We start from the raw sequence: 14,792 nt of genomic DNA on the forward strand, positions 1-14,792 counted from the left end.
ATAACGGATAGTGGATAGCAGATGGTGGATGGTGGATAACAGATAGCGGATGGCAGATGGCATATGGTGGATAACGGATAGTGGATGGCAGATGGAGGATGGTGGATAACGGATAGCAGATGGTGGATGGTGGATAACGGATAGCGGATGGCAGATGGAGGATGGTGGATAACGGATAGTGGATGGCAGATGGTGGATGGTGGATAACGGATAGTGGATGGCAGATGGAGGATGGTGGATAACGGATAGTGGATGGCAGATGGTGGATGGTGGATAACGGATAGCGGATGGCAGATGGAGGATGGTGGATAACGGATAACGGATAGCGGATGGCAGATAGCGGATGGTGGATAACGGATAGCGGATGGCAGATAGCGGATGGTGGATAACGGATAGCGGATGGCAGATGGAGAATGGTGGATAATGGATAGTGGATGGCAGATGGTGGATGGTGGATAACGGATAGCGGATGGCAGATGGAGGATGGTGGATAACGGATAGCGGATGGCAGATGGAGGATGGTGGATAATGGATAGTGGATGGCAGATGGTGGATGGTGGATAACGGATAGCGGATGGCAGATGGAGGATGGTGGATAACGGATAGCGGATAGCAGATGGCAGATGGTGGATAACGGATAGTGGATAGCAGATGGTGGATAACGGATAGCGGATGGCAGATAGCGGATGGTGGATAGCGGATGGCAGATAGCGGATGGTGGATAACGGATAGCGGATGGCAGATGGTGGATAACGGATAGTGGATAGCAGATGGTGGATAACGGATAGCGGATGGCAGATAGCGGATGGTGGATAACGGATAGCGGATGGCAGATGGTGGATAACGGATAGTGGATAGCAGATGGTGGATGGTGGATAACGGATAGCGGATAGCAGATGGTGGATGGTGGATAACGGATAGTGGATAGCAGATGGTGGATGGTGGATAACGGATAGTGGATAGCAGATGGTGGATGGTGGATAACGGATAGCGGATGGCAGATGGAGAATGGTGGATAACGGATAGTGGATGGCAGATAGTGGATGGTGGATAACGGATAGCGGATGGCAGATGGAGGATGGTGGATAACGGATAGCGGATGGCAGATGGTGGATAACGGATAGTGGATAGCAGATGGTGGATAACGGATAGCGGATGGCAGATAGCGGATGGTGGATAACGGATAGCGGATGGCAGATGGTGGATAACGGATAGCGGATAGCAGATGGTGGATAACGGATAGCGGATGGCAGATGGTGGATAACGGATAGCGGATGGCAGATGGTGGATGGTGGATAACGGATAGCGGATGACAGATGGTGGATGGTGGATAACGGATAGTGGATGGCAGATGGAGGATGGTGGATAACGGATAGTGGATGGCAGATGGTGGATAACGGATAGTGGATGGCAGATGGTGGATGGCGGATAACGGATAGTGGATGGCAGATGGAGGATGGTGGATAACGGATAGCGGATGGCAGATGGTGGATAACGGATAGCGGATGGCAGATGGTGGATGGTGGATAACGGATAGCGGATGGCAGATGGAGAATGGTGGATAACGGATAGTGGATGGCAGATAGTGGATGGTGGATAACGGATAGTGGATGGCAGATGGTGGATGGTGGGTAACGGATAGTGGATGGCAGATGGAGGATGGTGGATAACGGATAGTGGATAGCAGATGGTGGATGGTAGATAACGGATAGTGGATGGCAGATGGAGGATGGTGGATAACGGATAGTGGATGGCAGATGGTGGATGGTGCTTGGCGAAAGGTGGAAAGTGAATAGTGGATGGCGGATGGGGGATGGCAGATAGTGGATGGTGAAAATGGACGGCGGATGGTGGAAAGTGAATGGAGGATGGTGGATGGTGAATGGTGGATAGCGGATTGGCGGATAGTGGATGGTGAAAATGAATGGCAGATGGTGGATAGCAGATGGTAGATGGCAGATGGTGAATAGTGGATGGTGAATGGTGGATAGCGGTTTGATGGCTACTGGATGGCAGATGGTGACTAGTGGATGGTGGATGGTGGATGGTGGATGTGACAGAACCCACTGTCACTGTGTGTTTTGGAGGGGACTGTGCGCAAGCCTCCTACCGACAGACTATGGGCCAGAAGCTACTGGAGTTTGGCGCTGCAGCCTTTTGACTTTACCATCCACTACTGCCCTGGGAAGCAAAATGGCAACGCTGATGGGTTGTCCCAGCAAATGGAACTCAGCCCCTAACCTAAATCCGGACATCCCCAAGTTGACCTGAAAAGGGTCAAGCCGGGTCTGCCGGAGTGTTCCACAAGGGGGGAGCACTGTGACGGATTACCCCGTCCCTGGATTGTAAACCCCTTCGTTTCATTTTCCTACGAGTTTGGGACATTGGCCTTTTATTGCATTTTATTTTCTCTTCATTCCTCCTCAGAACAAAGGAAGATGGCAGGACTCATGGCATTGTGTTAATGTAATGTAATGTTACAGCCCATCCCCCCCCCCCTCCTGTTCCTGTGTCTAAGTGTGTGTATTCATGACACAGACACTTGTCTGAGCTGGAGACATCTCTCCGCAGGGGGTGTGTACTAAGACTGCCTGGTTCAAATGTACAAATGTTCAGTTCTCATTAGTTGGTCCTTGTCTCATTCCCCCCCCCCCCCCTTACAGGGCTAAGGGGAGTGCCCCTTAGCTGTGTGTAACTGTTGTCTTGGAATGTAATAAAGAGTTTAAGCTCTGCATGGTTAACCCTCAACACCTGTGTGGAATGTCTCGTGATTGAGGGGTTACGGGCTGGGTATGGCTTCTCCGCAGGCTGTGGGTGCATTTGGAGGACAGGAGACACAGTTTCGGCGGATGTGCCCACCTGGGGTACAAAGATCCGTCACATTGGTTGGCAGCGGTGGGATGTCTCCTGCAGTCCAGGACATCCAAACCACCACCAGGATTCAAGATCTGGGCAGCTGCCGAGGAGTGATACGGGGACCAGCCAGCATGAGAGCGGAGTTCGAGAGGAGGCTGCAAGGCATGCGGAAGCACCATCGGGGACCAGCGACAGAGCACACCAGGCTCGGCTGGGAGGATGTGATCCGCCGGCAACTCTGGCATGAGGCGCTAAGCCACGAGCGGCACCATCAGGGGAAGATCCTTCCCTCCTCCACAGAGATGTACCGGAAGCAGTACCGTGCGCGAGAGGTGTTCCTGAGGGAACGACCGCAAGAGGAGGGGAAGACGGAGCTCGGAAGATTGGTCCAGGAGGAAATTAGGCTGGACGCCAGCTACAGAGCCCTCCGGTGGTTCGCGGCTCAACTGTGGCCAGGTACAGCAGATGGCAGCCCGACAGAAGGCGTTGGCTATGGCGGCGTGGGGCTGCTCCATCAAAAAATGTACGGAGACCCAGACTTTGGGAGCGATGAGGAGTGGCGGCTGGAACACATTCTGGATTTCCGAGATGAGGTGCTGGACCTCCCCGACGGGGCGTGTGACCTGGAGGAATTGGAGTTCCTGGTTGAGCAGGAATGGGAGCTCGAGATTGCCTACAAGCGGCTGTTTGACGGTGATCAGCAGCCTGTAATGGCTCCCGTTGCCTGGGACTGTCCGAGAGAAATAGCAGACAGTCACAAAGATGAGAAGCAAATGGGGCCAGGGGTGACCCTGCGTTTTCCCGTACTAACTGCAATGGAAGAAGCAGCTATGATACAGAGGGCCCTGCGAGCGCTAGAATGCCGGAACGCACCGGAGGTCCCCCAGGCAGCGAGACAAGCTAATAGCATGAAGGTCTTAGAAGGGGGAGTTGAGACAGGCGCTGGAAGGCTGGGAAATGGTGATCAGCAGCAAGTCCAGAGTATCTCATCTGGTGCCCCAGCAGAAGCGCTGGCTACGGGGCAGAGTGCCGCTGGCCTCTGCCCACCCTCAGAGTCAGATCCAGGGAGTCCGAGGGATGACCTTAGTGAGCCGTTTCCCCAGCACTTGGACACTACCCCAATGTTTATCCCCCCAGCAGAAGCGCTGGCTACGGGGCAGAGTGCCGCTGGCCTCTGCCCACCCTCAGAGGTAGATCCAGGGAATCCGAGGGATGACCTCAGTGAGCCGTTTACCCAGCACTTGGACACTACCCCAATGTTTATCCCCCCGGCAGAAGCGCTGGCTACAGGAGAGAGCACTGATGGTCTCTGCCCAGCATCAGAACCAGAGATGAAGAATCCGGGAGACAGTCTCTGCAAGATACCTTCTCAACGGCTGGTAACTACACCAGGAGAAAAGCAAGTATCTTTTTCTCCCCAAATTCATAGCCCTGCCAGCCTACATTCCCTACCAGCGGAAGCGCTGGCATCAGGGCAGAGGATTATTCAGCTCCCCCCAATATCTGCAACCCAGCCCCGGATCAGAGGAGTGCAGACAGCTGTTCCCACTCTGCAGCGGCTGTTTTTATTCATGGGAGACCCTATGTGCGGTGTTGCTCCCCATCACCAGAGTCGTACTTTTACTTTTCCTGGTTGCCTGGGGATGAAGTTTGTGACTAACGCAGGTCCAGACCAGTTGAGGGTCAGGAACCTGGTTAGTCTGTTTTTAAAAGGGGAGAAATGTGACAGAACCCACTGTCACTGTGTGGTTTGGAGGGGACTGTGCGCAAGCCTCCTACCGACAGACTATGGGCCAGAAGCTACTGGAGTTTGGCGCTGCAGCCTTTTGACTTTACCATCCACTACTGCCCTGGGAAGCAAAATGGCAACGCTGATGGGTTGTCCCAGCAAATGGAACTCAGCCCCTAACCTAAATCCGGACATCCCCAAGTTGACCTGAAAAGGGTCAAGCCGGGTCTGCCGGAGTGTTCCACAAGGGGGGAGCACTGTGACGGATCACCCCGGCAGGACAGGCTGGCATTGAGTTAATGTAATGTAATGTTACAGCCCATCCCCCCCCCCCTCCTGTTCCTGTGTCTAAGTGTGTGTATTCATGACACAGACACTTGTCTGAGCTGGAGACATCTCTCCGCAGGGGGTGTGTACTAAGACTGCCTGGTTCAAATGTACAAATGTTCAGTTCTCATTGGTTGGTCCTTGTCTCATTCCCCCCCCCCCTGCAGGGCTAAGGGGAGTGCCCCTTAGCTGTGTGTAACTGTTGTCTTGGAATGTAATAAACAGTTTAAGCTCTGCATGTTGAACCCTCAACACCTGTGTGGAATGTCTCGTGATTGAGGGGTTACGGGCTGGATATGGCTTCTCTGCAGGCTGTGGGTGCATTTGGAGGACAGGAGACACAGTTTCGGCGGATGTGCCCAGCTGGGGTACAAAGATCCGTTACAGTGGATAGCGGATGGTGGATAGCGGATGGTGGATAGCGGATGGTGGATAGCGGATGGTGGATGGTGGATAGTGGATGGTGGATGGTGGATGGTGGATAGTGGATGGTGGATGGTGGATAGTGAAAATTGATGGTGGATGGTGCTTGGCGGATGGTGGAAAGTGGATAGTGGATGACAGAGAGTGGATGATGAAAAGCAGAAAGTTAATGGCGGATGGGGGATGGGGGATAGAGGAGAGTGGATCACTGAGATTAGATAATGGAAAGCAGATAGTGGATGATAGATAGCAGATAGTGGATGATGGATGGCGGATGATAGATAGCAGATGGTGGATGGTGGACAGTGGATGATCAATGGCGGATAGTGGATGGCGGTAAATGGATGATGGATAGCAGATAGTGGATGGCGGTAAATGGATGATGGATAGCGGATGATGGATGGTGGATAGCGGATGATGGATTGCAGATAGTGGATGATGGATAGCTAATAGAAGATAGTAGATGGTAGATAGAGATATTGCATAATGGAATGGAAAAAGTTTTTATTTGTCCTCCCCACCCTGAACATCGCTCTGTACCGTGGTAATGCAGACCTCAGACTCAGAGGAATTCATAGTCTGCATGGAACAAGAAAGATTTATTCTGATCCCACCACTCACATAGGGATCAGATGGATCTCAGAAGCTTCTCAAACTCATCTCATATGTCAGCTGAAGGCAGTATAAATCTGCTGCACCTCCTTATCTGTAGCTCTGTCTGCACACCTTTGGCCCCAAACAACAACTCTCAGGGCTGACTTCATGCCACACCCAGGTCTCTAATCCCAGGTTTCTAGAAACAACTGTCAGGCAGCCAAAAAATACAGAGTCAACAAGAAGATTGTTTTCCATACACAAATGAAGGTCGGAGTGAGCAGCATTCTCCATTGTAGAGGGAGACGGTCAGAGCGGGCAGTGTTTAGTCATATTATAGACAGATGGTCAGAGCGGGCAGTGTTTAGTCATATTATAGACAGATGGTCAGAGCGGGCAGTGTTCGGTCATATTATAGACAGATGGTCAGAGCGGGCAGTGTTCAGTCATATCATAGACAGATGGTCAGAGCGGGCAGTGTTCAGTCATATCATAGACAGATGGTCAGAGCGGGCAGTGTTCAGTCATATCATAGACAGATGGTCAGAGCGGGCAGCGTTCAGTCATATCATAGACAGATGGTCAGAGCGGGCAGCGTTCAGTCATATCATAGACAGATGGTCAGAGCGGGCAGCGTTCAGTCATATCATAGACAGATGGTCAGAGCGGGCAGCGTTCAGTCATATCATAGAAATAGTGGCTGTAAATCCCATTCATAATAAGTGAATTTGGTGTCCTGAGACTATCGGAGTGACTTTGCTGGTAGAAGTCTCAGTTATAGGAAGGAGATGAGGTAGATTAGAGTTACGGAGAAGAAACAATAATTCTTTCTGTTCACCATACGTTGTGTACTTTGGGCTCACTTCCTCTTTGTGGTATTTGAGGTATTGGATTAATTTCCCTTTTTATACAGACTTGTCCGGAAAAACGTCATATAAAGCTCAACTTCTCCCCCGCTATCTGAGTAATACGCATTTCTTCTGGATGTCCCTGTGTGATGTGACCACCATTTCTTCTGGATGTCCCTGTGTGATGTCACCACCATTTCTTCTGGATGTCCCTGTGTGATGTCACCACCATTTCTTCTGGATGTCCCTGTGTGATGTGACCACCATTTCTTCTGGATGATCTCCTATGTGACCTGACCACCATTTCTTCTGGATGTCCCTGTGTGATGTCACCACCATTTCTTCTGGATGTCCCTGTGTGACCTGACCACCATTTCTTCTGGCTGTCCCTGTGTGATGTGACCACCATTTCTTCTGGATGTCCCTGTGTGATGTGACCACCATTTCTTCTGGATGTCCCTGTGTGATGTCACCACCATTTCTTCTGGACATCCCTGTGTGATGTCACCACCATTTCTTCTGGATGGTCCTTCCTGAACAGTCTGATACAGTAGCATTATGGAGGTTTCCTGGTCACAAGGTATAGCAGAATTCTCTCTTTGAATCCAAGTTTTAGACCATATAACGTGTTTCTATATTAATCCACAAAAAAGACTTCTTCGAGTTTCTGGTGCAGTAGAATTGTATTTTTCTTTATTTACGAGGCGTCAAGTGAGATGAGAGTCAATGGTCAGAACCAAACTAAATATGGAAACTGTGTGGCCTGAGCCAACATTAGATCTGTGACCAGAGCCAACATTAGATCTGTGACCTGAGCCAACATTAGATCTGTGACCAGAGCCAACATTAGATCTGTGACCTGAGCCAACATTAGATCTGTGGCCTGAGCCAACATTAGATCTGTGACCTGAGCCAACATTAGATCTGTGGCCTGAGCCAACATTAGATCTGTGACCTGAGCCAACATTAGATCTGTGACCAGAGCCAACATTAGATCTGTGACCTGAGCCAACATTAGATCTGTGGCCTGAGCCAACATTAGATCTGTGACCTGAGCCAACATTAGATCTGTGACCTTAGCCAACATTAGATCTGTGACCTGAGCCAACATTAGATCTGTGACCTGAGCCAACATTAGATCTGTGACCTGAGCCAACATTAGATCTGTGACCTGAGCCAACATTAGATCTGTGACCTGAGCCAACATTAGATCTGTGACCTGAGCCAACATTAGATCTGTGACCTTAGCCAACATTAGATCTGTGACCTGAGCCAACATTAGATCTGTGACCTGAGCCAACATTAGATCTGTGACCTTAGCCAACATTAGATCTGTGACCTGAGCCAACATTAGATCTGTGACCTGAGCCAACATTAGATCTGTGACCTGAACCAACATTAGATCTGTGACCTGAGCCAACATTAGATCTGTGACCTGAGCCAACATTAGATCTGTGACCTGAGCCAACATTAGATCTGTGACCAGAGCCAACATTAGATCTGTGACCTGAGCCAACATTAGATCTGTGACCTGAGCCAACATTAGATCTGTGACCTGAGCCAACATTAGATCTGTGACCTGAGCCAACAATAGATCTGTGGCCTGAGCCAACATTAGATCTGTGACCAGAGCCAACATTAGATCTGTGACCTGAGCCAACATTAGATCTGTGACCAGAGCCAACATTAGATCTGTGACCTGAGCCAACATTAGATCTGTGGCCTGAGCCAACATTAGATCTGTGACCTGAGCCAACATTAGATCTGTGGCCTGAGCCAACATTAGATCTGTGACCTGAGCCAACATTAGATCTGTGACCAGAGCCAACATTAGATCTGTGACCTGAGCCAACATTAGATCTGTGGCCTGAGCCAACATTAGATCTGTGACCTGAGCCAACATTAGATCTGTGACCTTAGCCAACATTAGATCTGTGACCTGAGCCAACATTAGATCTGTGACCTGAGCCAACATTAGATCTGTGACCTGAGCCAACATTAGATCTGTGACCTGAGCCAACATTAGATCTGTGACCTGAGCCAACATTAGATCTGTGACCTGAGCCAACATTAGATCTGTGACCTTAGCCAACATTAGATCTGTGACCTGAGCCAACATTAGATCTGTGACCTGAGCCAACATTAGATCTGTGACCTTAGCCAACATTAGATCTGTGACCTGAGCCAACATTAGATCTGTGACCTGAGCCAACATTAGATCTGTGACCTGAGCCAACATTAGATCTGTGACCTGAGCCAACATTAGATCTGTGACCTTAGCCAACATTAGATCTGTGACCTGAGCCAACATTAGATCTGTGGCCTGAGCCAACATTAGATCTGTGACCTGAGCCAACATTAGATCTGTGGCCTGAGCCAACATTAGATCTGTGACCTGAGCCAACATTAGATCTGTGACCTGAGCCAACATTAGATCTGTGACCTGAGCCAACATTAGATCTGTGACCTGAGCCAACATTAGATCTGTGACCTTAGCCAACATTAGATCTGTGACCTGAGCCAACATTAGATCTGTGACCTGAGCCAACATTAGATCTGTGACCTGAGCCAACATTAGATCTGTGACCTGAGCCAACATTAGATCTGTGACCTTAGCCAACATTAGATCTGTGGCCTGAGCCAACATTAGATCTGTGGCCTGAGCCAACATTAGATCTGTGGCCTGAGCCAACATTAGATCTGTGACCTGAGCCAACATTAGATCTGTGGCCTGAGCCAACATTAGATCTGTGACCTGAGCCAAAATTAGATCTGTGACCTGAGCCAACATTAGATCTGTGACCTGAGCCAACATTAGATCTGTGACCTGAGCCAACATTAGATCTGTGGCCTGAGCCAACATTAGATCTGTGACCTGAGCCAACATTAGATCTGTGACCTGAGCCAACATTAGATCTGTGGCCTGAGCCAACATTAGATCTGTGACCTTAGCCAACATTAGATCTGTGGCCTGAGCCAACATTAGATCTGTGACCAGGAGATGGCGACACTCTCTGAAATCCAATGTGAGACCCCCAGCCGTTGTCCATCCAAATAATGAGAATGATTACTAATCATTGGTTTCACCTTAGTAAGGATCTGGAATCTCAGTTCTGTCCTTTGGACTTTGATGTGGAATTCTCTCATCTTACAAACATCGGGGTTCCTGATTTATCTCTGGAAGTGAAATACACGGAACATCTTTCCTTGTATCTTCTGTTTATGAGCGTCATACAATGGGTTCTGTATATGAGCGTCATACAATGGGCTCTGTTTATGAGCGTCATACAATGGGTTCTGTTTATGAGCGTCATACAATGGGCTCTGTTGTCCCCTTTTTGTGTCAGTGCCATTGGCTCAATTGTCTTTACACTTCATCATTGCTGACATTCTTTAGTATATCATCTTCTCAATAGAGATGTATAGAACTGTTCGCCGGCGAACAGTTCCCGGTGAACTTAGCATGTTCGCGTTCGCCGCTGCCGGCGAACATATGCGATGTTCGGTCCGCCCCCCATAAGACATCATTGAGGCAAACTTTGACCCTGAACTTTACAGTCAGCAGACACATTTCCAGCCAATCAGCATACCTCCCTCCCACACCCTCCCACCTCCTATAAATAAGCAAGGGCAGCATCCATCTTAGATCATTCTGAAGCAGTGTGTGTAGTGAGAGTAGGGAGAGAGCTGCTGCTGCTGCTGTTAAGCTAGGGACAGTTAGTCAGTGTTCCTGGTCTTGCAGTGTTCTTGGTCCACTACTGCTGTAATATCAGCACCCCAAAAAGCCCTTCTAAGGGCTGGTATTTGTGGTTTTTTTTTTTTTATATATATATATATACCTAGCGTCCCCAAAAGCCCTTTTAAGGGCTGGTAATTGAGTTGTTTCTTCTTATATATATATATCTATATCTATCTAGTGTCCCCAAAAGCACTTTTAAGGGCTGGTAATTGAGGATTTTTTTTATTTATATATATACATATATATATATATAGTGTCCCCAAAAGCCCTTTTAAGGGCTGGTAAGGTAATAGAGTTTTTTCTTTATATATATATCTATATATATCTATTGTACACTGCAGTTGCCTGCCCGCTGTGTGTGAGAGGCCACAGACCTACCACAGACTGTACTGTGTACACACCACACTCATTTCGGGTGGCACAGGCACAGTACCTGGCATTTTAAAAAATATTTTTTTTTTCCTCTGTCATAATTGCAGTGAGTGCTGTGCCAGGTCCACAGAGTGCACTGTACCCACTGCAGTGCACTGCCCACCACTGATATATATAAGGTGGCACAGCATCTTGTTGCAAATTTAAAAAAAAAAATATTTTTTATTATTGCAGTTGCCTGGGCTGCCAGTTACTGTCAGGTCCACAGAGTGTACTGTGCCCACTGCAGTGCCACTGTGTGCCCACCCACCACTGATATATAAGGTGGCACAGCAGCTTGCAAAGTAAAAAAAAAAATATATATTTTTTAATTGCAGTTGCCTGGGTGCCAGTGACTGCTGTCAGGTCCACAGAGTGTACTGTGCCACTGCCCACCCACCACTGATATATAAGGTGGCACAGCAGCTTGCAAAGTAAAAAAAATATATATATTTTTTAATTGCAGTTGCCTGAGTGCCAGTGACTGTCAGGTCCACAGAGTGTACTGTACCCACTGCCCAACACTCCTATAGGGTGGCACAGCAGCTTGCACTCATAGTACACAACACATTAAAAAAAAAAATGACAGGCAGAGGCAGGCCACCCCGCAAGGGCCGTCGTGGTCGTGGTGCTGTGATTTCCTTAGGCTCTAGAATAATGCCCAGTGTTCAGAGGCCACCACAGACCCTGAACTCAAAAAATTCTGAGGCCATAGTTGACTGGCTTACACAGGACACCCAATCGTGTACAGCTTCCGCTCGGAACCTTAATGCACCATCCTCCTCCAGCTCAGCTTCGGGCACCTCTCAATTTACCACTCGCCAGCCCGCCGGCACCACCACCAACACTAGCACCACAGCCGCTTCACTTGATCCGTCAGAGGAGTTATTTTCACATCAGTTGGAAGAAATAAGTGATGCGCAACTATTAGTGCCAGAGGATGTAGATAACGGGGATATGTCTCAGTCAGGCAGCATTATACACATGGACGTACATTGTGATGATGATGATGATGTTGTACCTGCTGCTGCTGCCTTTGCTGAGTTGTCAAGTGAAGCGGCTGATGATGACGATGTGTCTGTGGATGTCACCTGGGTGCCTGCTCGAAGAGCAGAAGAAGAGGGGGAAAGTTCAGATGGGGAGACAGAGAGGAGGAGGAGACGAGTTGGAAGCAGGGGGAGGAGGTCATCGCAAGGAGCTAGTGGCGCAGTCAGACAGCATGTAGATTCGGCACCCGGGGTCAGCCAGACAGCACGCCAATCAACGCAAGCTGTTGCCACCACCAGAATGCCGTCCTTGCAAAGCTCAGCAGTGTGGCATTTTTTTTGTGTGTCTGCCTCTGATATCAGCGATGCCATTTGTAACCTGTGCCAAAAGAAACTGAGTCGTGGGAAGTCCAACACCCACCTAGGTACAACTGCTTTGCGAAGGCACATGATCTCACATCACAAACGCCTATGGGATCAACACATGAGTAAAAGCAGCACACAAACTGAAAGCCACCATCCTCCTCCTGGTCCAGCATCTTCAGCCACGTCAACCACTGCTGTCCTCCATGCCCCCTATCAACAACCCGCCCCTCCGCCTCTCACCTTCAGCAGTTCCTGCTCGTCACCTGCCCACAGTCAGGTGTCTGTCAAGGAAATGTTTGAGCGTAAAAAGCCAATCTCGCAGAGTCACCCCCTTGCCCGGCGTCTGACAGCTGGCTTGTCGGAACTCTTAGCCCGCCAGCTTTTACCATACAAGCTGGTGGAGTCTGAGGCCTTCAAAAAATTTGTTGCTATTGGGACACCGCAGTGGAAGGTACCCGGCCGAAATTATTTTTCACAAAAGGCAATCCCCAACCTGTACTCTATTGTGGAAAAGGAAATCATGTCACGTCTGGCACACAGTGTTGGGGCAAGGGTCCATCTGACCACTGATAGCTGGTCTGCAAAGCACGGTCAGGGCAGGTATATAACGTACACTGCGCATTGGGTAAACCTGCTGGCGGCTGCCAAGCATGGAATGCGTGGCTCTGCTGCAGAGGAGTTGGTGACACCGCCACGACTTGCAGGCAGGCCTGCTGCCACCTCCTCTACTCCTCCTACTCCATCCTCTTTGCTAACCTCCTCGGCTGAGTCCTCTTCTGCTGTTGCGTCTTGCTCCACACCAACTGCACCCCCCCAGCTCCCCAGGGGCTATTCCACATGCCGGATACGACAGTGTCACGCTGTCTTGGGGTTGACTTGCCTGAAAGCAGAGAGTCACACCGGACCAGCACTACTGTCCGCCCTGAACGCACAGGTGGATCAGTGGCTGACCCCGCACCAACTGGAGATCGGCAAAGTGGTGTGTGACAACGGGAGCAATTTGTTGGCGGCATTGAATTTGGGCAAGTTGACACATGTGCCGTGCATGGCACATGTGTTGAATCTGATTGTGCAACATTTTGTGCAGAAGTACCCAGGATTACAGGACGTCCTCAAGCAGGCCAGGAAGGTGTGTGGCCATTTCAGGCGTTCCTACACGGCCATGGCGCACTTTGCAGATATTCAGCGGCGAAACAACATGCCAGTGAGGCGCTTGATTTGCGACAGCCCGACACGTTGGAATTCAACACTGCTAATGTTCGACCGCCTGCTCCAACAAGAAAAAGCGGTCAACGAGTATTTGTATGACCGGGGTGCTAGGACAGCCTCTGCGGAGCTGGGTATTTTTTTGCCACGTTACTGGACGCTCATGCGCAATGCCTGTAGGCTCATGCGTCCTTTTGAGGAGGTGACAAACCTAGTGAGTCGCACTGAAGGCACCATCAGCGACATCATCCCATATGTTTTTTTCCTGGAGCGTGCCCTGCGAAGAGTGCTGGATCAGGCCGTAGATGAGCGTGAAGAGGAAGAGGAAGAGTTGTGGTCACCATCACCACCACCAGAAACAGCCTTACCATCGATTGCTGGACCTGCGGCAACACTGGAAGAGGAGTGTGAGGAAGAGGAGTCAGAGGAGGAATGTGGCTTTGAGGAGGAGGAACACCAACCACAGCAGGCATCCCAGGGTGCTCGTTGTCACCTATCTGGTACCCGTGGTGTTGTACGTGGCTGGGGGGAAGAACACACCTTCAATGACATCAGTGAGGACGAGGAATTGGACATGAGTAGCTCGGCATCCAACCTTGTGCAAATGGGGTCTTTCATGCTGTCATGCCTGTTGAGAGACCCTCGTATAAAAAGGCTGAAGGAGAACGACCTGTACTGGGTGGCCACGCTACTAGACCCCCGGTATAAGCAGAAAGTCTGTGATATGTTACCCAATTACCGGCAGTCGCAAAGGATGCAGCAGCTACAAAATAAGTTAAAAACTATGCTTTACACAGCGTATAAGGGTGATGTCACAGCACAACGGGAATCCAACAGGGGAAGAGGTGAAAGTAATCCTCCTCCTACCACCACAACCACGCCGGCAAGGACAGGACGCTTTACAGACGTCTTGTTGATGGAGGACATGCGGAGCTTTTTTAGTCCTATGCATCGCCACAGCCCTTCGGGGTCCACCCTCAGAGAACGACTCGACCGACAGGTAGCAGACTACCTTGCCTTAACTGCAGATATCGACACTCTGAGGAGCGATGAACCCCTTGACTACTGGGTGTGCAGGCTTGACCTGTGGCCTGAGCTATCCCAATTTGCCATTGAACTTCTGGCCTGCCCCGCTTCAAGTGTGCTGTCAGAAAGGACCTTCAGCGCAGCAGGAGGTATTGTCACTGAGAAGAGAAGTCGCCTAGGTCAAAAAAGTCTTGATTACCTCACGTTTATTAAGATGAATGAGGCATGGATCCCGAAGGGACTGACAGTGGGGGATGCATTTGACTAAAAAAGGCCTGGTG

This window comes from Pelophylax lessonae (assembly GCF_965119305.1).
Source record: "Pelophylax lessonae genome assembly, chromosome: 9".
Classification (NCBI taxonomy): domain Eukaryota; kingdom Metazoa; phylum Chordata; class Amphibia; order Anura; family Ranidae; genus Pelophylax; species Pelophylax lessonae.